Source organism: Rattus rattus, chromosome X (assembly GCF_011064425.1).
Source record: "Rattus rattus isolate New Zealand chromosome X, Rrattus_CSIRO_v1, whole genome shotgun sequence".
Classification (NCBI taxonomy): Eukaryota; Metazoa; Chordata; class Mammalia; order Rodentia; family Muridae; genus Rattus; species Rattus rattus.
In genome coordinates this window covers 49,262,021-49,285,597 of record NC_046172.1, presented here as the reverse complement: position 1 = coordinate 49,285,597, position 23,577 = coordinate 49,262,021, and positions in this window count along the sequence as shown.

Sequence of the window (23,577 nt, the reverse complement as noted above, 5' to 3'; positions counted from 1 at the left end):
ATATGTTTTCTTTGGGTAGTAGTTTAGTCTCTGGGAGCTCTGATTGGTTGCTATTGTTGATCTTATGGGGTTGCAAACCCTTTCAGCTCCTTCAATCCTTTCTTTAACTCCTCCATTGGGGATCCCATCCTCAGTTCAATCATTGGCTGTGAGCATCTGCCTCTGTATTTGTAATTCTCTGGCAGAACCTGTCAGGAGACAGATATATAAGGCTCCTGTCAGAATGCACCTATTGGCACCCCAAATTGTGCCTGGGTTTGGTGATTGTATGTAAATGGGTTGGATCCCCAGGTAGAGCATTCTCTGAATGACCATTCCTTCAGTCTCTGTTCCAAACATTGTTTCAGTATCTTCTCCTATGAATATTTTCCCCCTTCTAGGAAGGACTGAAGTATTTGCACTTTGGTTGTTCATCTTCTTGAGCTTCATGGGGTCTGTGGATACAATCTACTGACACAATGAGAAGATCAAATCTAAGTATAAAAGGTATAGAAGAGAGCAAATATTCCCAAATATAGGGTCATTAAATATCCTCAGCAAAATTATAGAAGTAAACTTCCCTAACCTAAAGAAAGAGATGCCCATAAACATACAGAAAGCCTACAGAACTCTAACTAGATTACACCAGTAAAGAAATTACTCTTATCATATAATAGTCGAAACACAGAATGCACAAAACCAAGAATATTAAAAGCAGTAAAAGAAAAACGTCAAGTGACATATAAAGGCAGACCTATAAGCATTACACCAGACATCTTACCAGAGATTATGAAAGCCAGATGATCATGATCTGATGTCATCCAGACCCTAAGAGACCACAAATGCCATCCCAGGCTACTATATCCAGCAAAACTCTCAATTAACATAGATGGAGAAACCAAGATATTCTATGACAAAACCAAGTATACAAAATGCCTTTCCACAAAGCCAGCCTACAGTGAATAATAGATTGAAAACTCCAACACGAGGAGGGAAACTACACCCTGGAAGAAGCCAGAAAGTAATCTAACTTCAAGTAACCCAAAATAAGATAGTCCCACCAACATAATTGCACCTCTAACAACAAAAATAACAGGAAATAACAATCACTGGTCCCTAACGTCTCTCAACCTCTATGGACTCAATCCCCCAATAAAAAGACAGAGTAACAGGCTGAAAATGTTAAGAGAACCCAGCATTTTGCTGCATAAAGGAAACACACTTCAGTGACAAAGACATATATTGCCTCAGAGTAAAAGTTTGGAAAACAATTTTCCAAGTGAATGGTCCCAAGAAACAAGCTGGAGTAGCCATTCTAATAGTGAATAAAATCAACTTTCAACCAAAATTTATCAGAAAAGATAAGGAAGGACAGGTTATATTCATCAAAGGAAAAACCCACCAAGATGAACTCTCAATCCTGAATATTTATGCTCCAAATGAAAGGGCACCTACATTCATGAAATAAACCTTTTTAAAGCGCAAAGCACACATTGCACTTCACACAATAATAGTTGGAGACTTCAACACCCCACTCTCATCAATGAACAGATAATGGAAACGGAAACTAAACAGACACAGAGAAACTGACAGAAGTTATGAACAAAATGGATTTAGCAGATGTCTATAGAACATTTCATCCTTAAACAAAAGAATATACCTTCTTCTCAGTACCACATGTTACCTTTTCCAAAACTGACCATATAATTGGTCATAAAGCCGATCTCAACAGAACAAGAAGCTTGAAATAATTCCATGCATCCTATCAGATCACAATGGACTAAGTCTGGTCTTCAATAACAACAAAAACAATAGAAAGCCCCTGAAGAACTAGAACAATTAGAGAGAATCAAACAGGACAGGTAAAGATTCTTCATGCCATCCTTTACTTGGCATGAATGAAGGCTCATTACAATTGGTTATTAATAAGATTAACCATAAAAAAGACAACTGTCTTTTATATGCTCAAACAAGGAGCAGAATTTTATCCTTAACTGATCTGTGCACCCTGTGTAATCCACATGGATATCTTAATGGTACTAAAATTTTAGTTGTGAGATTCATATATTACAGAATGTACAGCTTTACAAAGATTCATCCTCAGAGATGCTGAACTGACCTGCTTGGACCCCTGCTTCTGGTTGCTGCCCAAAAGAGCTTTGAGTATAATCACAGATTCTATGTCATCTTGTTTCACTCCAACTTTCAGATAGATCTGGTCAGAACTTAAGTCAATCCCTAAGCCTTTTAAACATATAGAAACTGGATAACAAATGCTAAAGTTAGCTTTCTTAAGTATAACCAATTTTTTAAATTTTCCTACCCCTAAACACCCCTTTAAAGAAATTTTCATTGCCCCATTCAGCAGGTAGAAGTTAAAGAGAGTCATCAGTCTAACACAGTGGGTTTGGGTATCTGTTAATGGATATTTAAAAAATTATAGAATCGTTGTCATTTTAAGGGATAATTTGGGAATGGTCATAATTTTGAACAGGGAGAAAATAGGTGAGATAGATTGCTAAATTTTATCCTTGTGTAGCCATAATCTTAATTGGTAGAAAGTTTCATAATTGATATAAAATTAAAGTTATAATTTCTTACATTGGTACAGAATTTGTTTTGATACAGATTTAATGTTTTTATTGGTGTGGATTTCTTATATTGATACAAAATATGAGATTAATATTGTTACTCTTAGATAGGCATTGTGCCTATGCAACTCATTTAAGAATACAAAGCTTAGACCAAGTCCTTCTAATAACTGCTATTACAAACTGTTTTTAGTTAGTTAGTTTGTTTGTTTGTATTTTACAAACTGTTTTTAGATGATTAAGCAACACAAGTTAAGGGCCAGATAGCAAACTCATGGTTATGTTAGATTTTGGTTTAATTATAAGAATGCGATTTCTATGCGATTGTCATTTTTATTCAGTTAGAAATAGCTAGGAGTAGTCAAGGTTTAACAGTTCAGATATATCATAAAAATAGTCTTCAAAAACATCAGAGGTCTGTAGAATCTGACATGTAATCATTTCATTTTATAATTAGATCATTTATCTAGAATCGTGTCAGCTTGCAACAGCAGCCCCTTCTAGGTTCAAAGAAGAAACTGAGCATCAGTGGAGTTGCTCCAGTTGTGGTAAGATAGCCACTGGACAAGAATTGCTTCAATTCATCTACAGACAAAACTACTTTCTAGGAAAAGGACACACTTTGTAGAATAGTCACCTAATAGCACTGCCAAGACAGGGTGGGTAAGCAGTCCTTCATAATTTTGCTTTACAAAGGTTTGTCAGATAATTCTGTACCAGAAGGCTGAAGACTGATTCTCCAAAATTTTAAGAAATTAGGGAGTTCTTCAGGTAGTCAGCTGTCTCTACAATTGTTTGAGAAGTTGTGTTTGGTGCTTCCTATATACCCAAGTAATGTTTAAGTCTTTTGCAGATTTCTGATGGGGTTGTAGCATCATTATAGTTTCATAATCAAAATCATGTCTTTTAAACATGGATAGAGAAGTTATAAAATGAAAGACATGGTTTTCAGATGGCATTACAGGCTAATATCTAAACATAATTCAGGGATAGAATCATAATTCTTTAAGTTAGAAATGATAGGAGAGTATTGATCTAATTGACAAATATGATTGACTGGATATCAGTTTTATGTCATACATTCTAATTTACATAATTATGGTTTTGTTCAATTTATGTCTGGGATAAAAGTAGTTATTTTATTGAACAAAAAATGTGAGGTATAGGATTGGTTCTGATGCTAAGGTCTTGTTCCCTAGTGGATTCTTGATCTGTCAGTAAAGAAGCCATGGAACACTTGTTGGGTGGAAGGAATAGACAGGGCTTCTGGGTCCCTGCAGACAAAGGGGCAGACAAAGGAGGGAAAAGAATGTAGACATCATCAAGCTTTGGAAAAAGAAAAGCCAAGCAGCCATGTGAGATCTCGGGTGGAACAGCCTGGCCACTCCTACAGGTGGGCAGTTGGGGATGTTGAGAAGATGGATGGTGGCAGAGCAACTGAAGTTGAGTGCAGATTTAGGGTGCTGAGCTAAGAGTATTGAGGAGGGCACATTAGCCGCAGGAGTTTAATAGTGCCTAGCAATTGTGCCAAAAAGGAAAGTTTAAATTGAACAACTTTGTGTCTGTATTTTCATTCAATGATCCAATAATCTCTGGGTGGAGGCTGGTAATGGAGTCCATTCTCAGAGCTTAGATGGGGTAGCAAAAGATACATGCAACAGATAAGGAGGCAAAAAGTTACCAAAATTTAATGTATAAAAGTATGAAAATTTTAAATAATAAGTAAATAAGGCCATATAGTATATATTCCTGTGCTTAGCATATTTCACTATTAAATACCTTCCAAATCCATCAGTATTGCTATATTAGGGGTAATTTAGTAGAGTATAGGCACCTTACCATATACACCACTTAAAAAATAACAATTTTTCTTTTTTAAAGTAGTATTTAAGGCAGAAATATAACAGATTTGACCCATTCATTACTCATTTATACATTATATATATATATATATATATATATATATATGTATCCTGATTGACAACTCATGGAGAGATTTTCTATACCTGGTATTGGACTTTTTGTTTAGTAATATAAGGCTTTTGGGAAAAGCATAATATACCCAGGCAGAGTATATCCTTTTAACTTTAAAAAATATATTTTAAATGGATTTACGAAACAGTAGTTTACTATAAGCCATTTTTGTTCACATTAATTTTTAAGGCTTCCTGCCATCCTTTCCTCTCCCTTATTATCTTAATTCCTAAGTATTTTTTCACCCCACTATTTACCCATTCATTTTCATAGTACATATATGCATCTCTAACTTTTACCTTGAGGCCTGTTTTACTCCTTCACGTATAATCACCCAATTCTAACTTCTTGACCTCTATGGGCATTCTGTCTTCGTGCGTGGGCTCCAGATAAACTTGATCTTTTAAACATAAGTAATGAGTGAGAAATTATCGGAGAGGAGGACTATGGGACAGGGGTGAGTAAGGTGAGCGCACTTGTCAAAGGGTACAATGTTTAGTTAATCTTGAAATAGAAGTTTTGGTGATGTATTCTTTTGTAAGTGACCAGTCTCAACATACTCAGACTCCTAAGATTTCTCAGACATTGAGCCATCAATCAGGCAGCATACAGGAGGTAGTCCTGGGCCCCTGATACATATATAGTAAATGACTGCCTGGCATGGCCTCCATGGAAGAAGATGAAGCTAACCCTGGAAAGACTTGAGGCCTCATGGAGTAGGGAGGCCTGGTAGAGGCAACATCCTTTTAGAGTCGGGGGCAAGAAGGAATGGGATAAGGAACTATAGGATAAGAGACTGGAAGGGGGCAATGACTGAAGTGTTAAAAATATAAAAGTAATTTAAAAAAGTATTGGGGGTAGCAAAGGAATGGCTGAATGGTTATGAGTACATGCTGCTCTTCCAGGGGACCTGGGTTCAGTTCAGTTTAGCACCTACAAGGTCACAGCAGCTCATACCAACCCTTAACTCCAGATCCGGGGAATCATATGTCCTCTTCTGGCCCAAGTGACATTCCACTCATGGGACTTACATACATGCAGGCAAAAACATCCACATACATGAAATTAAAAGTAAATAAGTATTATATAATTTTAAATTTGAGGATGTCTTTAATATTACTTAGCAGATTAAAGGCTTTGATTCCCAGAGCCCACATAAAGGTGCAGGAGAAAACAAACTCCAAAAAGATTTCTTCTGACCTCCGTTAGCCTGCTGTGGCATATATAAAATCCACCCCTCATACAAATAATAATTATTATTAATAAATAGATAAATAGAAAGATTTTTGGAAGTCAATAAGAAAGCAAAATAATCTGGTCATGATGACAAGTACCTTTAATCCCAGCACTAGGGAGGCAGAGGCAGGTAGATCTGAGTTTAAGGCCAACCTACGGGGATTAACAGCATGTACTACTATGCCCAGGCTTGCGTTAAATTTTATGCTGAGTGAGAAACTCTGTCTATGAGTCAGCTCAATAACTCAATGAGAAGAGTCAGCCCCTGCTTTCCTATGCTCTCAAGTGCTTTACAGTTACAGAACCCATGGCTACAATCTCAAAGTCAACTCTGAATACAAAATGCAAAGCTTTTTCTTTGTAAGTAAGTTACTGGGGACATAAAGTAAGGTAGGAGAACAACAGCAACAACAATAACAACAACAGCAAAAAAGAACATTTCAAGGTAGTCTGCCTCCAAAGCATGCAAAAGAATAGGCAGCTAACAAAATCACTGCCATTCTCACTCATAATGGACAGATTCTACAAGTCTGAGATTCTATTGCCCAAATTTGAGATTTAACTAATTAAAATTAAAACTTGTGTTCCTTAGTCACACTATCCAAATTCAAATGTTCAATTAGATGTCACTACCAGGACAACACCTACTGTAGAATACTAATAGAACAGAAAGCAATATCAAGCAATACTGTCTAGCAGGCTTGGGTGAGAAGGAATGTATCAGAGAGTTTGCTATAACAACAAACAGAACAAATGAAATTCTGGGTTGGGTAGTTTTTGACAATTTGGCACAAGCTATGTTCATCTGAGACAAGGAACTTTGAGAAAATATCTCCTCAGATAGCCTGCAGGAAAGACTGTGGGCATTTTCTTAATTAATGATTGACATGAAACAGCTCTGCCCATTTTGGCAGATGGTTCTTGGAGATATAAAAAGTAATCTGAGAAAGGCATAGGGAACAAGCCAGTAAGAAATGCTCTTCTATGACCTCTGATTCAATACTCTAAGTTACTTTGAATAAGCCTTCAGCAAGTGATAGAGTTGTCCTGGACTCTCAATGACCAGGGCAGACAGAATGGAAGAGTATGAAGCAGGGGGACAATCTAAGAGTTTTCTCACATAGATGACAGCTGGTTCTGGGAACAGTGTGCTCCTGCTTCCCTGTCTTCATCTTGGATTTCCAAGGTGCATCACTTTCTCTGTCCTGCATTACCTGTATAGACTCTATACTGGCTTGTTTTGTGTGTCAACTTGACACAAGCTGGAGTTATCATAGAGAAAGGAACTTCCCTTGAGGAAATACCTCCAGCTATAAGGCATTTTCTCATTAGTGATCCAGGGTGGGAAGACCCATTGTGAGTGGTGCCATGCCTGGGATGGTAGTCTTGGGTTCTATAAGAAGGCAAGTTGAGCAAGTCAGAGGAAACAATCCAGTAAGTAGCATCCCTCCAGGATCTCCACATCAATCAGGTTCCTGCCCTGTGTGAATTCCAGTCCTGACTTTCTCTGGTGATGAACAGCTATGTGAAAATGTAAGATAAATAAACACTTTATTTTTCCTCACCCCAAAAAAAGAAAAACATAAGTGAAATTAAGATTTTATTTTAAAAATATAAATAATATTGACAACTCTTGCGTTGATTAACCTAGAAAAAATAAACTAATAAAAAAGCAGGCACTTAAGACTATACCATAAAATATAATGCATCATAAAAAGTACGTGATATTAAACTGAGTAATTTCAAAGAAATGCACAGAGTCCTAGAAACATGTAAAGTACAAAACTTTAGCAAATCTAAAGACAAATAAAAGGAACAAATCAAGGTTTATGACCCTCTCATTAGACAAGTGTCCAGATTCTGATGGCTTCACTGATGAATCATGCATATATTTAAAGAGCTTGTACTCTTACACTCCTCCAAATTCTGAAGAAGGAAGACTGAAAAACTCATTTTAAGAGCCAAATGTTGAGACGATACTAAAACAGGTAAGAAAAGTATAAGAAGAGCAAATTACAGGCTAATATCCCCAACTAACCTAGAAGTGAAATCCTCAACAATGTACTAGTAAATGGAGTTCAACCATAGATTGCATGAATCATTCATCATAATTAAGTTGGATTTGTTGCTAGGATACAAGAACAGAACAACATTGGCAAATCAGCAGTGTGGCACACAAGTTGAACAGAACGAAAAAATGCAATCATTTCAACAAATGCAGAATGAACATTTGAAACAAAATCAGCATCAACTTCATAATGAAAACTCAATAAATTTGATACAGAAGTTATACAATCTAAATACAATAAAGGAAGGAATTTGAATTATAAATTTAGTTGCAAATCCATGGATAAGGAGGTCACAAGCCCAAGCAAAGAACCCTTTTTCTGCCATTTTGTTAAATGGACATGAAGACAACTTTTTTCTAAATATGTATTGTTATCTTTATAGGTTAGTGCTGCTTTCAGCTTTGGTCAAAGAAGCTCCTCCTGCTCCTCCTCTTCCTTCTCCTTTTTTCACATTAACCAGTAGACTCACAGCTGATCAAAATATGGGCAGTTCGTGACAGAGGAATGCTCATCCTTAAATGGACTGTATATCACACCCATTCAAAGCTCACAAAATTTCATGGAAAAGGGTAATAAAGAGTAACAACCAGAAGTTAGGAAGAGCACTATGAAATGGGATCTTGGACATAGTATGCCCACTGTACTCATGAACTCACTGCAGCTGTGGCTTGCTGCACTAGAACTAAACTTTACTGTGTCTACTACCATTTTATCATGCGTGGGGGGTGTCCACTCCTCACTGTGGGCCTAAGTAGGGCAATTTTTAGCTGTATTTCCGCTGACCAGTAAGTTGCCCATGTTCCAGGAACTAACATCCCACTTACATTCATTCAAGTGCCCTTAATTAAAATTGATAAGTCAAAAAAACCCATCAAATTAAGATGGGGATTGTAGGAGTAAGTAAGGTTGCAGAAGGAGAGAGGAGGGCAGAGAATAATGTAGAGTTAAAATGCCCCATACTCAGTATATCTATGAAATGGTCAAAGAATAAAAGTATGTAGAAATTTGTTTTTACTACAAATTAAGTAAAAAAATGAAGAATATAAGAAGTACATAAAACAAGTTTGCTTTTCTTTTAAATATGTCAAAAATTTTGTACTATTTTCCATTAGAGATTTTAAGAGGCTTGACTGTTCATTCACCCTGAAAACTAAAATTCTGTTTTGTCAGAGTAAATGTGTGTGCTTTGTATTAACATGTTCTTGACTATGGTAGAGAGAATCTAGCCTCCAATATTTTAAGAGAGCTAAATTCTTTCCCAAATTAATTTAATTATTATATAACTTTATTTACCATATTTAATATATTTACTATTTATCATATATGTGATTTATTTACCATTGAATTATTTAATGTATTTATTAAAAAAATCATACATTTTATTCACACTTTCCTTTCTCCCATCTCCTCTTACCTGTTTCTCATCCACCCAACTCCACAACCTTTCATTCTTTAGTAAACAAAACAGTCTAACAAAAAAGGAAAAACAACCACAACACACATACATACCATAAAATAAAAAAAAATTAGAAACTCTAATATGGAAAACAAGTAAGACAAAAAGTGCCCAAAGAGCACTATGAGACAAAAGTTCTAGAAAAATGCCAAAGTGTGTTTTGTGTTGGTCATCCATTGCTGGAAATAGGATTAAATGTGGTCAACTTACCCAATGAGACTCTACTGTAGAAATCCAATTTTTCCTTTGTGAGTAGATATCGATTGCAGATACCTTCTTGGTTAAGGGTAGATGATAAGTAGATATCTATTGCTTTATGACAATCTGATAATTTTCAACGCTAGAATTAATTCAATCTAGAGCACTGGACAGTCTAAGAATATGTTCTAGTCTCAACTCACCTGGACTGCTGATATTTCTCAGATGCTGAGCCACCAACCAGGCAGCATAAACTAACTGGTACAAGGCCCCTGGCACATGCACAGGGAAGGACTGCCTGGCCTAGCCTCAAAGAGAAAATGTACCAAGAGACTTGCTGCTGCCCCAGGGAGTGTGGCGGCCTGGCCAATGTGGGGAACATCCTTTTAGAGATAGGTGCAAGGAGAAATGGAATGAGGAACTGTCAGAGGGTGTACCTGGAGGGTAATATGACAGGACTTTAAGAAATAAAAGTAATAAAAAAATAAATTTAAAAATGTGTTCTTCCACTGTGCCCACTTTTCAGATTTTATTTTGTCAGTGTTTAAAATATGACATATTTTTATAATGCTTCCTTACAAAAATCAGTCCCTAAATGAAATCTTATTATAAATCTATTCATGAGACTTTTCAGAATAGCACTGATTAAAAGAAAGTATTTTGTTTTTTACCTATATAAAGTAAGAGGCAATGGGAGAATGGGTTGCAGGAGGGATTAAGGGAAGAGACAGCTAAACATAAGAAGCATTTGAAGTGTAGAAGGGAAACCTAATATAGTAGAAACTTCCTAAAATATATACTATAGAAAGGCAATTTAAATGAAATAACCAAATAATGTGGGAGACAGAGTCACAACTGGCCATCTCGTATCACCAAATGAAGATTCCAGTACCAACATTGGATTACATCTAATTGAGTCGTTGACTGAAGAATCCCCACAGGAATCACCAAACAATGGAAGTTGTTGCTGAGACTATAGGTTATTCTCCACAAACTGACAAGTCCCCATTGCTGAAGACAATATCTATACAAGTCACTGATTGAATATAGAGACGTTGAGCTGGTACCTACATAGAGCCTGAACTCCCTAACTTTTAGCATCTTTGTTATAAGAAAGTCCTCTGCAAGCTACCGAAAGAGAAACATAAACATCAAATCAGCCACAAACCCTTAATCTACAATGGTATAGTGCCTTCAAGATATGCTAGGGCAATGCTAGCAAGAAGTCTTGTGGGAGTAACCAACCAATACTTGATTTGATTTAAGGCCCACTCCATGAGATGATATGCATAATCAACCCTGCTTGGGTGAGCAAGAACCTAAGTCTAGATACTTCAGAGCCCTAAGGGAAAACCAAATAATACTGTTCTGATAGGGAGGGAGGGGAAGAAGGAGGAGGATGGAGAGAGGGAAGAGGGAGGGAGGGAGGAAGAGACAGAGACAGAGAACACAGGGATAGAAATACGTAGAAACAGAAGGACAGAGAGTGACACAGAGATAAAAAGACAGAAATAGAGACAAAAGAAAAGAAATAAGAGTATTAATAAAATGACTCCTAATGACATTTTGCTATATTCACACATCAACACATTGCTCAGCCGTCATCAGTGAAGCTTCCTCCTGCTGCAGATGGAATCAAATGCAGAGACCTGCAGCCACTTATTACACAGAGAATAACTTACCTTAGAACACCCAGCCTTAAATAGAATACCTCCACTGTAACAGGTAAAGGTTTTTCCATCTTGGCTCAACTTCTTTGGTTTCTCATTCTACCCTGAAAAAATCCTCAGGGAATAGCCCTTTCTCTTCTTAGGGTCCAAATGCCCTATTAACTATATATTCTTGTCCCTTATGTAAATGCTCACTTGATTCTCCCTGCAACTGCCAACCAGAATGTAGTTTTTTCTGCCTAATATATATTCTTAATTCAATTTTGTTCTGTGCTGATTTCTCTCAGAGCTCAGGAAGACTTGAGGAAGAAGAGACAAAAAGAACCAAAGAAGATGAAGGACACCAAAAAAACCAATACCCTCTAAATCAACATGAGCAAAATTCATTTGAACTCAGAGACTGAAGTGGAATGCATAGGGCCTACACAGGTCTGTATCAGGTCCTCTGTGGTTGGAGTACAGGTTCCAGTTTAGTAGCTTTTTAGAATTCTCAAATGTGCAAAGAAATGCCTTGGATTCTTTTCCTTCCTTTTGGTTTTCTTGTCCAACTTCAATATGATAGTTTTGTTTTGTCTAATTACATTATATTTTGTTATTTAAAATGAAGAATATTGGTACCCAAATCCCATGGGGGAGAGAGATGGACTCTCAAAAGTGCAGAAAATCCTGAGAGCTCAGGGGAGACTGACACTTCTTCTCCCATTCCTGACCCTAAAGTAACCTGCCTAGTGCCCTCTGGATACAGTAATATAGGAGCAGTGAGCGACAGGAACCTTCTGGTTTCTGCCTGTGCCCAGAATTGAACTGAACTTGTAACACAGCTCTCTGTACCCAAATCCCATGAATGAGAGAGCTGGACTTAGACTTTCAGAAGTGTCGACAATTCTGAGAGCGCAGAGGAGACCATTACTTCTACCCACATTCCTGACCCAAGAGGAACCTGCCTAGCGCACTCTGTACCCTCTGGGCACAGGAATCTAGGAGCAGTCGGGGACAGGACTTTTGCAGTTTCTACCTGCACAAAGAGCTAAAAACCAGTTGCCAGGAGTGCCAACACACCTAAGAGCAAAGTTAAGGCCAACTCTTCTGCTGCAAGCTATCTACCTGGTTGTCTCAGGACACACAAATGCAGAAGTCATCTGGGACAGGACACTTCCAGTTTCTGGCTCTGCTGGAATTCAACCATTCCCACAGCTCTCTGTACCCAAATTCCATGTGAGAAATAGCTGGACTCCCAGAAGTGCAGAAAATCCTGAGAGCTCAGGGGAGAACACTACTTTTGCTCACATTCCTGGGCTAAGATAAACTTGTCTAATGCCCTCTGGATATGGGAACCTTGGAGCAGACAGGGGCAGGACCCTTCTAGTTTCTGCCTGACCCCAGAGCTGAAAGCCAGTTACCTGCGATGCTAACACACCTGAGAGCAGAGGTAATACCAATGCTTCTGCTCCAAGTGACCTGGCTGGAGGCTTAAGGACACATAAACCCAGGAGCAGATCTCTGTTCCCAGATCTGGCTGAAAGAAAACAGGTCTATAGAAATGCTAATGTACAGGCTTGTATGAGGGTCAAACCACTGTCAAACATGGCTAGACAAGCTAACACCAGGGACAGATGGTGAGAGGCAAGCACAGGAACCTAAGCAACAGAAACCAAGACTACTTGACATCATCAGAGCCCAGTTCTCCAACTAAAGCAAATACTAGATATCACAATACATTGGAAAAGCAAGATTTGGATTTACAATCACATCTCATGATGATGATAGAGGACTTTAAGAAGGACATAAATAACTCCCTTAAAGAAATACAGGACAACACAGGTAAACAAGTAGAATCCCGTAAAAGAAAACAAAAATTCCTTAAAATGAAAAGGAAAACACAACCAAACAGGTGAAGGAATGGAAACAAAACCATTCAGGATTTAAAAATGGAAGTAGAAAAAACAAAGACAGCACAAAGGGAGACAACTCTGGAGATAGAATACCTAGGAAATAGATCAGGAGTCATAGATGTAAGCATAACCAACAGCATATAAGATAGAAGAGAGAATCACAAGGGCAGAAGACACCATAGAAAACATCAATACAAGTGTCAAAGATAATGTAAAATGCAGAAAGCTCCTAGTGTAAAACATCCAGGAAATCCAGGACACAATAAAAAGATCAAACCTAAGGATAATAGGTATAGAAGAGAGTGAAGACTCCCAAATTAAAAGGCCAGGAAATATTGTCAAAAAAATATGGTAGAAAACTTCCCTAAAGTAAAGAAAGAGATGCCCAGAAACATACAAGAAGCCTACAGAACTCTAAATAGATTGGACCAGGAAAGAAATTCCTCCCATCACATAATAGTCAAATCACCAAACACACAAAACAAAGACTATTAAAAGCAGTAAGAGAAAAAGGTCAAGTAACATATGAAGACAGACCTATCAGAATTACACCAGACTTCTCAACAGAGACAATGAAAGTCAGAAGATCCAGGGAAAATGTCATACAGATCCTAAGAGAAGACAAATGCCAGCCCAGGTCACTATATCCAGCAAAACTCTCAACTAACATATGTGGAGAAACCAAGATATAACATGACATAAACAAATGTACACAATATCTTTCTACAAATTCAGCCTTACAAAGAATAATACATTGAAATGCCCAACACAAGGAAGGAACTACACCCTAGAAAAAGCAAGAAATTAATCTCCTTGCAACAAAACAAAAAGAAGAGAAACACACAAACAAACAAACAAAAAAAGCAAACAAGAGTAGCCATTCTAACATTGAATAAAATCGACTTTCAACCAAAAGTCATCAGAAAAGATAAGGGAGAACACTTCATATTCATCAAAAGAAAAATCCACCAACATGAACTCTCAATCCTACATATTTATGCTCCAAAAGCAATGGCACCTACATTCATAAAGGAAACCTTACTAAAGCTCAAAGCACACATTGCACCCCTCACAATAATAGTAGATTTCAACACCCTACTCTCCTCAAACATAAATTAAACAGAAACAGAGAGACAGCAAGAGAAGTTATGAACCAAATGGATTTAGTAGATATTTATAGAACATTTCATGCTAAAACAAAAGAATATACCTTCTTCTCAGTACCTCAATGTACCTTCTCCAAAACTGACCATATAGTTGGCCACAAAACAGACCTCAACAGATACAGGATTATAGAAATAATCCCATGCATCCTATCAGATCACCACGGACTAAAGCTGGTCTTCAATAACAAAAATAATGACCTAAAGCCAACATATATATGGAAGCAGAACAATTACTCAGAGATAACTTGGTCAAGAAAGAAATAAAAAAGAACGAATAAAGAAAAAATTAAAGACTTTTTAGAACTTAATGAAAATGAAGGCACAACATACCCAAACTAAAGGGATACAATGAAAGTAGTGCTAAGAGGAAAACTCATAGCTCAGAGCGAGTACAATAAGAAACTGGAGAAAGCATACTTTAGCATCTTCACAGCACACCTAAAAGCTCTAGAACAAAAAAAAGCAAATACAACCAAGAGGAGTAGAAGGCAAAAAATATAATCAAATTGGACTGAAATAAACTAAGTAGGAAAAAAAAGAGGACTAAAAAACCAAGAAAACCAGAAGCTGGTTCATTGAGAAAATCAACAAGATAGATAAACCCTTAATAAGATTGACCAGAGTGAACAGATAGTGTATCCAAATTAACAAAACCAGAAATGAAATGGAAGACATAGCAACAGGATCTGAGGAAATTCAAAAAATCATCAGATCTTACTGCAAAAGCCTATATTCAACAAAACTAGAAAATCTGGATGAAATGGACAACTGTCTAGACAGATACCAGGTACCAAAGTTAAATCAGGATCAGATAAACCATCTAAACAGTCCAATATCTCCTAAAGAAATAGAAGCAATTATTAAAAGTTTCCAAAACAAAACAATCCCAGGACCAGATAGATTTAGTACAGAATTCCACCAGACCTACCTCATATCAATACTGTCCACACTACTCCACAAAATAGAAACAGAAGGAGCAGTACCCAATTCCTCCTATAAAGCCACAATTTCAATTATACCTAAAATACACAAAGATCCAACAAAGAATAAGAACTTCAATTCAATTTCCCTTATGAATATCAATGCAAAAATGTTCAATAAAATTCTCACAAACCAAATCCAAGAACACATCAAAATGATTGTCCATCATGATCAAGTAGGCTTCATCCCAGGGATACAGGGATGGTTCAATATATGGAAATACATCAATGTAATCCACTATGTAAACAAACTCAAAGAAAAATACAACATGATCATTTCATTACATGCTGAGAAACACTTGACAAAATTCAACATCCCTTCATGATAAATATCTTGGAAAGATCAGGATTTCAAGGCCCATACCAAAACATAGTAAAAGCAATATAGAGCAAACCAATAACCAACATTAAACTAAATGGAGAGAAACGTGAAGCAATCCAACTAAAATCAGGGACTAGACAAGGCTGCCAACTCTCTCCATACTTAAGCAATATAGTACTCGAAGTACTAGACAGAGCAATCAAACAACAAAAGGAAGTCAATGGGATACAAATTGGAAAGGAAAAAGTCAAAATATAACTATTTGCACATGATAAAATATTATACTTAAGTGACCCCAAAAGTTCCACCAGAGAACTCCTAAACCTGATAAACAACTTCAGCAAAATGGCTGAGTATAAAATTAACACAAACAAATCAGTAGCTTTCCTTTACTCAAAGATATATAGGCTGAGAAAGGAATTAGGGAAATGACAACATTCACAATAGTTACAAAATATATAAAATACCTAGGTATGACTCTGACCAAGCAAGGGAAAGATCTGTATGACAAGAACTTCAAAGTCTGTGAAGAAAGAAATTGAAGAAGATCTCAGAAGACTTATCCTGACCATTGACTAGCAGGCTTAATGTAGCAATAATGGCCTCTTTGTCAAAAGCAATCTACAGATTCAATCCAATCCACATCAAAATTCCAACTCATTTCTTCATAGACTGAGAAAGAGCAATTTGCAAATTTATCTGGAATAACAAATACCCAGGATAACAAAAACCATCGTCACCAATAAAAGAACTTCTTGGGGGAATTACCATCTCTGACCTTAAACTGTATTACAGAAAAATAGTGATAAAACAAAAACTGTATGGTATTGGTACAGAGACAGGCAGATAGTTCAGTGGAACAGAATTGAAGACCCAAAAATGAACCCACACACCTATGGTCACTTGATTTTTGACAAAGGAGCCAAAATCATCCAATGGAAAAAAGATAGCACTTTCAGCAAATGGTGCTGGTTCAACTGGAGGTCAACATGTAGAAGAATGTAGATCGATCCATGCTTATCACCCTTTACAAAGCTTAAGTCCAAGTGGATCGAGGACCTCCACACCAAACCAGATACACTCAAACTAGTAGAAGAACAAGTGGGGAAGAGTCTTGAACACATGGGCACTGGAAAAAATTTCCTGAGCAAAACACCAATGGCTTATGCTCTAAGATGAAGAATCGACAAATGGGATCTCATAAAATTGCAAAGCTTCTGTAAGGCAAAGGACACTGTTGTTAGGACAAAACAGAAACCAATGGTTTGGGAGAAGTTCTTTACCAATCCTACATCTGATAGATGGTTAATATTTTAAATATACAAAGAAATCAAGAAGTTAGACACAAGAGGGCTAAATAACCCTATGAAAAATGAGGTACAGAGCTAAACAAAGAATTCTCAGATGAGGAACATCAAATTGCCGAGAAGCACCTAAAGAAATGTTCAACATTCTTAGCTATCAGTAAAATGCAAATCAAATCAACCCTGAGATTCCACCTCATACAAGTCACAAAGGCTAAGTTACAAAACTCAGGTGACACAAATACTGGTAAACATGTGGAGGAAGAACACTCCTCCATTTTTGGCAAGATTGCAAACTGGTACAACCACTCTGGAAATCAATCTGGAGGTTCCTCAGAAAATTGGACACTGCACTATCTGAGGACCCAGCTCTATCTCTCCTGGGCATATACCCAAAAGATGCTCCAACATACAACAAAGACACATGCTCCACTATGTTCATAGCAGCCTTATTTGTAATAGGCAGAAGCTGGAAAGAACCCAGATGCCCTTCAACAGAGGAATGGATACAGAAAATGTGGTATATCTACCCAATGGAATACTACTCAGCTATCAAAAACAATGACTTTATGAAATTCATGGGCAAATGAATGGAACTAGAAAATACCATCCTGAGTGAAGTCACACAATCACTAAAAAACACACATGGTATGCACTCACTGATAAGTGAATATTAACCCAAAAGCTCAGAATACCCAAGAAATAAATCACAGACCATGTGAAGCTCAAAAAGTAGGAAGACCAAAATATGCATGTTTCAATCCTTCTTAGAAGAGAGAACAAAATTTTCATGGGAGGATATACAGGGACAAAGAGTGGAGCAGGGACTGAAGAAAAAGTCATCCAGAGACCTCGGGATCTACCTATTCACTATTGCTGAGGCCAAGAAGTATTGCTGACAGGAGCCTGATATGGATGTCTCCTGAGAGGCTCTGCCAGAGCCTTACAGATACAGATGAGGATGCCTGCATCAAACCAGTGGACTGAACACTGGGACCTCAATGGAGGAGTTAGAAACAGAACTAAAGGAGGTGAAGGAGTTTGCTATACCATAGGAAGAACAACAGTATCAATCAACCAGCCCCCCCCCCCCAAGAGCTCCCAGGGACTAAATCATCAACCAAAAATACCCATGGCTCAAGCTGCATATGTAGAAGAGGATTGCTTGTCTGGCATCAATAGGAGGATAAGCACTTGGTCTTGTGAAGACTTGTTTCCCCAATGTCAGGGAATGACAGGGTGTTGAGGTGGGAATGTGTGGATGAGAGTGGGAGCATCTTCATAGAAGCAGGGGAGGTGGAAGAGTGAGGGGAAGGGGAAAAGGGATAACATTTGAAATGTTAATACATAAAATATCCAATAAAATATATATTTGTGTAGTTTTTCTTTTTTATTGGTTATTTTATTTATGTACATTTCAAATCTTATTTCCCTTCCCAGTTTCCCCTCCATAAACTCCTTATCTCATCACCCATGCTTTTATGCAAGTGTTGCCCCACTTACCTAATCCCATTTACCACCCTATCTTTTTAAACTTTTAAAATAAATTTGCATGTGAATGCATACATGATAGAACACATATGAGGAACTCAGGAGGCAACTTTCTGAACTTGATTCTCTCCTATCTTTATGTATGTTCTGGGAATCAAGCTCAGGTCTTCAGGACTGATTAGCCGCTGTCGCCGTGGTCTGCTAAATAAGCTGCATTAAATAAATCGTCGTCGTCGTCGTCGTCCAATAAATGTCATTAAATGTCGTCGTCGTCAATAAATCGTCGTCGTCATCGTCGTATTGCCGTTAAATAAATCGTCGTCGTCGTCTTCTTCTTCTTCTTCTTCTTCTTCTTCTTCTTCTTCTTCTTCTTCTTCTTCTTCTTCTTCTTCTTCTTCTTCTTCCTCCTCCTCCTCCTCCTCCTCCTCCTCCTCCTCCTCCTCCTCCTCCTCCTCCTCCTCCTCTTCCCCCTCCTTCTCCTCCTCCCCTCCTTCCTCCTCCTCCTCCTCCTCCTTCTCCTCCTCCTCCTCCTTCTTCCTTCTTCTTCTCTCATTGAGCTAGATTGAACATATCTTGGCATTTAGCATCTTTCTTCATCTATTCAGAGTCCAGTTTCAGAAGAATCCCACTAAGCCACTGTATTTCTTTGGCTATCACATCTATGAAATTATTGTCTGTAAATCTACATAAAATAATTATTTCATAGTTACACTCTTAAACTATGACATATTGAAATATCAAAAAAAATAAACAAATAATAAGTAAGCGAGTAAATAAATAAATACATATATGTGAAGAACAGAAAAAGGAAAATTAGGACCAAGACAAGTATTAAATCCTGTAGTTTCAATCTACATAAAATAATTATTTCATAGTTACACTCTTAAACTATGACATATTGAACATATTCACTCAAAAATAAATAATAAGTAAATGAGTAAATAAATAAATACATATATGTGAAGAACAGAAAAAGGAAAACTAGGACCAAGACAAGTATTAAATCCTGTAGTTCCAAGCAGATCATCTAGGGAATGTGGTATTTGTACTAGAGTCCCAAAAGCATGAGCATTCTTGTCCTATAGCTTTGCTAGTTACCTAACAACTGGCCTCTTTCTTCAATTGGTTCCCTGTGACTGGCTTTCATAGACATTCTGCCTTTCTGGCACCTCTAATCTTCTTGGATCTCTACTGCCACCTAGACTTTACCCACATGACACTGCGGGGTACTTTTATCTCAATGGCACCAAGCTGCCTCCAAGTACTCTCTGATCCAGGCACCTTGCCATGCTGGTCTGTAGAGTTATTTCTGGCTCCCCTGGGGCCATGGAACTATCCATAATTTATCTCTGGTTGGTATCTCTCTCTAACAGTGGCTCTCGACTAGCCGTGACCTCTCTGGTTCCAGCCACCCAATAAAATCAAGACTCAACAAACTGCAACCCAATAATCAGATTTATATGTTAAATTCTCAATCCACAATACATCCGCACAATAAACTCACAACCAATTAATAAAGATATAAACCACCCACCTAGATAAGATACATTTACCCATAGAAATCTATCCCTTAAGAAATATAACTAACTATCTAGGGCCATTCAGGACCACCCAGATCTGGGTCATCCTCTGTCTCTATCTTGATTTTCTTTCTCCTTACCCTTCTCTCCAGCCTTACAAAATCTTTGTCCCCACCTTATTTTTTTCTTTTTTAACTTTTCAATTATGGCCTAACTTGCGCCAGCCCTCACCTGCATATAGGCATCAACCTACACTTTACCCTTTCTAATTAAAAAAAAAAAAAAGTTTATTCTGAAATGTAAGCTGAGCACCACGTATTATCACTTACAATTTATAAAGCATAAATGCACTAACACCAGTCCAACATTTTATCAGTTAAACAGAACATTTAGTTATCTATGTCAGCTTAACACAAAGTACTAAAATCCATGTTATGTTCTAGATAGCTTATATACTATCTGATAACTATCCAATTAAATATGTATTCTCAAAGTTAAACAGCCTGACTAGGCTATGAGATTATAACTAGTTTCAACCCACCTGAGAATGACCAGTATTATCTGAAAATATAGGAAGCCTAACATGAATTTCTGAACAAAGACAGGTTGAAGAGATAATTGTCTACTTGCACAGTCTACTGTTAGCAACATGTGAGAGCAAGTCTTCAGCTTTCTGGCCTAGGAACATCTGACTGACCTTTAAAATGCAGAATTATGAAGGGCTGATCATTCCCTCTCAGTTATTCTGCAGTCTGTCCTTTTCTCGACATTATTTTGTCTGTAGAAGAAATAGGAAATTTCTCATCAGTGGCTACCTAGCCACAATATATTACCTCACCTGGAGGTAAAGATGCTTATTTTCTTCCTTGAATCCATGAAAGGGGTGCTGTTAGGAGCAGACATGTCTTAACAAATGATAAATAACAATAAGTGTCATATTTTGTGGATTTCTGATTTTTTGAAAATCATCTAACTATATAAGTAATCTGGATTGGTTTTTGTCCATTAACTATCTTAATAAATTATCCTGAAAGCACTCTAACAATAAACTTAGAACCATTAATTTGCTATCTGGCCCTTTACTCACATGTTTAATTATCTTAGATTAGTTTTTCATAGCATTAAGAACTGTGTATAAGCCTTGTATAGTTAAATGTGTTGTATAGGCACAATACCTATATATTAGAATAACAATATTAATTTTAATTTTAAATCGATAAGAAATACATATCAAAGAAAATCTGAACTTGTATCAAATAAATTCTGTACCAATGTAAAAGCTTATAACTTTAGCTTAGTAACAAATATAAGGATTTCTACCAAATGAGATTATGGCTGTAAAATCAATTTGAACTAATTATGTTAAATTATGACCATTTCTAAATTCTCTAGAAAGGAAACCTTATAATAACCACTTTCAGCCTCCCAAAGTTTAGGGAATTGGGGTGATGACTCTTTAATAACTTCTTCAATATGTACGTGGGCATTGAGATATCCTTGAGGTGGGGGAGAGTAAGAAAATTGGGGGAGTTGTTGTAGCCTGATGTTTGTCTTGACTGGACTCAGATAAAAGTCCCTGAGATCAGGAATCCAAGCAGGCCAGTCCAGCATTCTGATGAGGAGCTTCACCAAAGCTGCATATTCTGCAATATATAAATCTCAAAACACAAATTTTAGTACCATCAAGGTATGTTTTTGTTTGATTCTCTTGAATCTAGTTTTTCAGATGGTCTACCTCCATCAAATATGATCAATATAACTCTGGAAGGTGTCCAGAGCCTAACCACAAAGACAAAACCTTTCTCCCAAAACAGTGTGTTCTTTAGACTATAACCAGAAAAGCTTGTATCTTGCATTCTCCCCTAGAGAAATAATATAGCCAGAAGACTCGAATTCATACCCATCATGAAAATTAAAATAATTTAAGAAACTGAAGTAAACTAAACAAACTTGTATGAGTCTGTTAGGCCTTTTTAATCTGTCATGTCAGGAAATCAGTACAAATTTCCCATGAAGCCCACATTAAGAGACTATGGGTACCCTGAAAGACTTACTAAAGCATTATGTTTTTATATCATCTTTAAAACAAATAAACCAAATCTAAATTAAATGATTTTCCAAACAACCTTTGCTAAAGAAGCAGGAAGCTTCTAATCTCTAATTCTCTGTGTTCAGGGTAGCCTTTACTCTTCACAGCAGGGGACCTAGAGCCTGCAAGCAGACTGCCTCTGTGTTTCTTTCCTTTAAGGTTTCCATGCTTGAGATATCACATGACTCAACATGGCACTGGCCCCCTCTTACTTAAAAAAATAAAACTCTCTTGGGATGAAAATCTTTAATTTTTAGTGGTTTCTTTCCTAACACATTGGTTTGCCACCTGTTGAGGTAAAATCTTGCCAGCCCTCGCCTGCACATAGATATCAACCTACAGCATCCTGCTCATTGCTTCTCTCCTGGGGTCTCTCCCACAATCCTTCTTACCTTCTCCTCTGGGCAGATGGGTGCCTGATTGGTATTCCTCCCTGCCCCAGTACCCTGGCACTTCAAGTCTCCTTGAAGCTAGGCACTTCCTCTCCCACTGAGGGCAGACAAGGCATCCCAGCTGTTAGAACATATCCCACATACAAGCAAGAGCTTTTAGGGTAGCCCCTGCTCCAGTTGTTCAGGACCCACATGAAGGTTAAGTTGCATATCTGCTACATATGAGCTGGGAGGTCCAGCCCATGTATGTTCTTTGGTTGGTGGTTCAGATTCTGAGTGCCCCAAGGATCCAAGTTAGTTGACTTTGTTCATCTTCCTGTGGCATTACTACACATTGCAGGGCCTACAATCCTTCCTCTTAGTCTTTCATAAGAGTCAACAAGCTGCATCTACTGTTTGGCTGTCAGTGTTTGTATCTGTCTGAGACAGCTGGTGGGTGGAGCCTCTCAGAGGACAACATGCTCCTGTCTGCAAGCAAAACAGAATAACATGAATAGTGTTAGGGATTGGTGCTTACCCATGGGATGGGTCTCATGTTGGGCTGGTTATTGGTTAGCCATTCACTCTGCTCTATCCCGCATACCTGCATTTTTTGTTTTTAGTCAGGATAAATTTGGGGTTGAAAGTTTTGTGGGTGGGTTGGTATCTCTATCGCTCCACTGAGACTCCTGTCTAACTATAGGAGGTGACTCTTCAGGTTTCATATCTCCAAGGTAGTATGAGTCTCAGCTAAGGCCAACCCCATTGATAATTCAGTGCCTCCCTTATCCCAGGTCTCTAATCTTAAAAAAGAAAAATGCCATGTCAATTCAAAAAATGCAAGGAAGTTACCCTTCTACTGGCTAGGAAAAATACAATGTATATGCTATTTGTTACCATACTCCTGTATTCTAAACAACAATGTTTTATTTGAGGTTTATTTTTTAACATCCCATATTTCTATATTGACAAACACAGGCATATACAAATATAAATATATTCTTCTTAAGTGAAAGCAAAGTTTATGCTACACAATTCTTCAATATCCTATTTTAATTTCACATATTCTGAACAGCTTTTCAGTATATATTAATCTATCTCATTTTTGTTTTTTTTGTCTTTCTTTTCTTTTATTGGATATTTTCTTTACTCACATTTCAAATGCTATTCCCATTTTCAGTTTCCCCTCTGGAACCCTGCCCGCATTCCATGCTCCCTTCGTCTGCTTCTTCCTAATTTTTATTAACTGGGTATTTCTTATATACATTT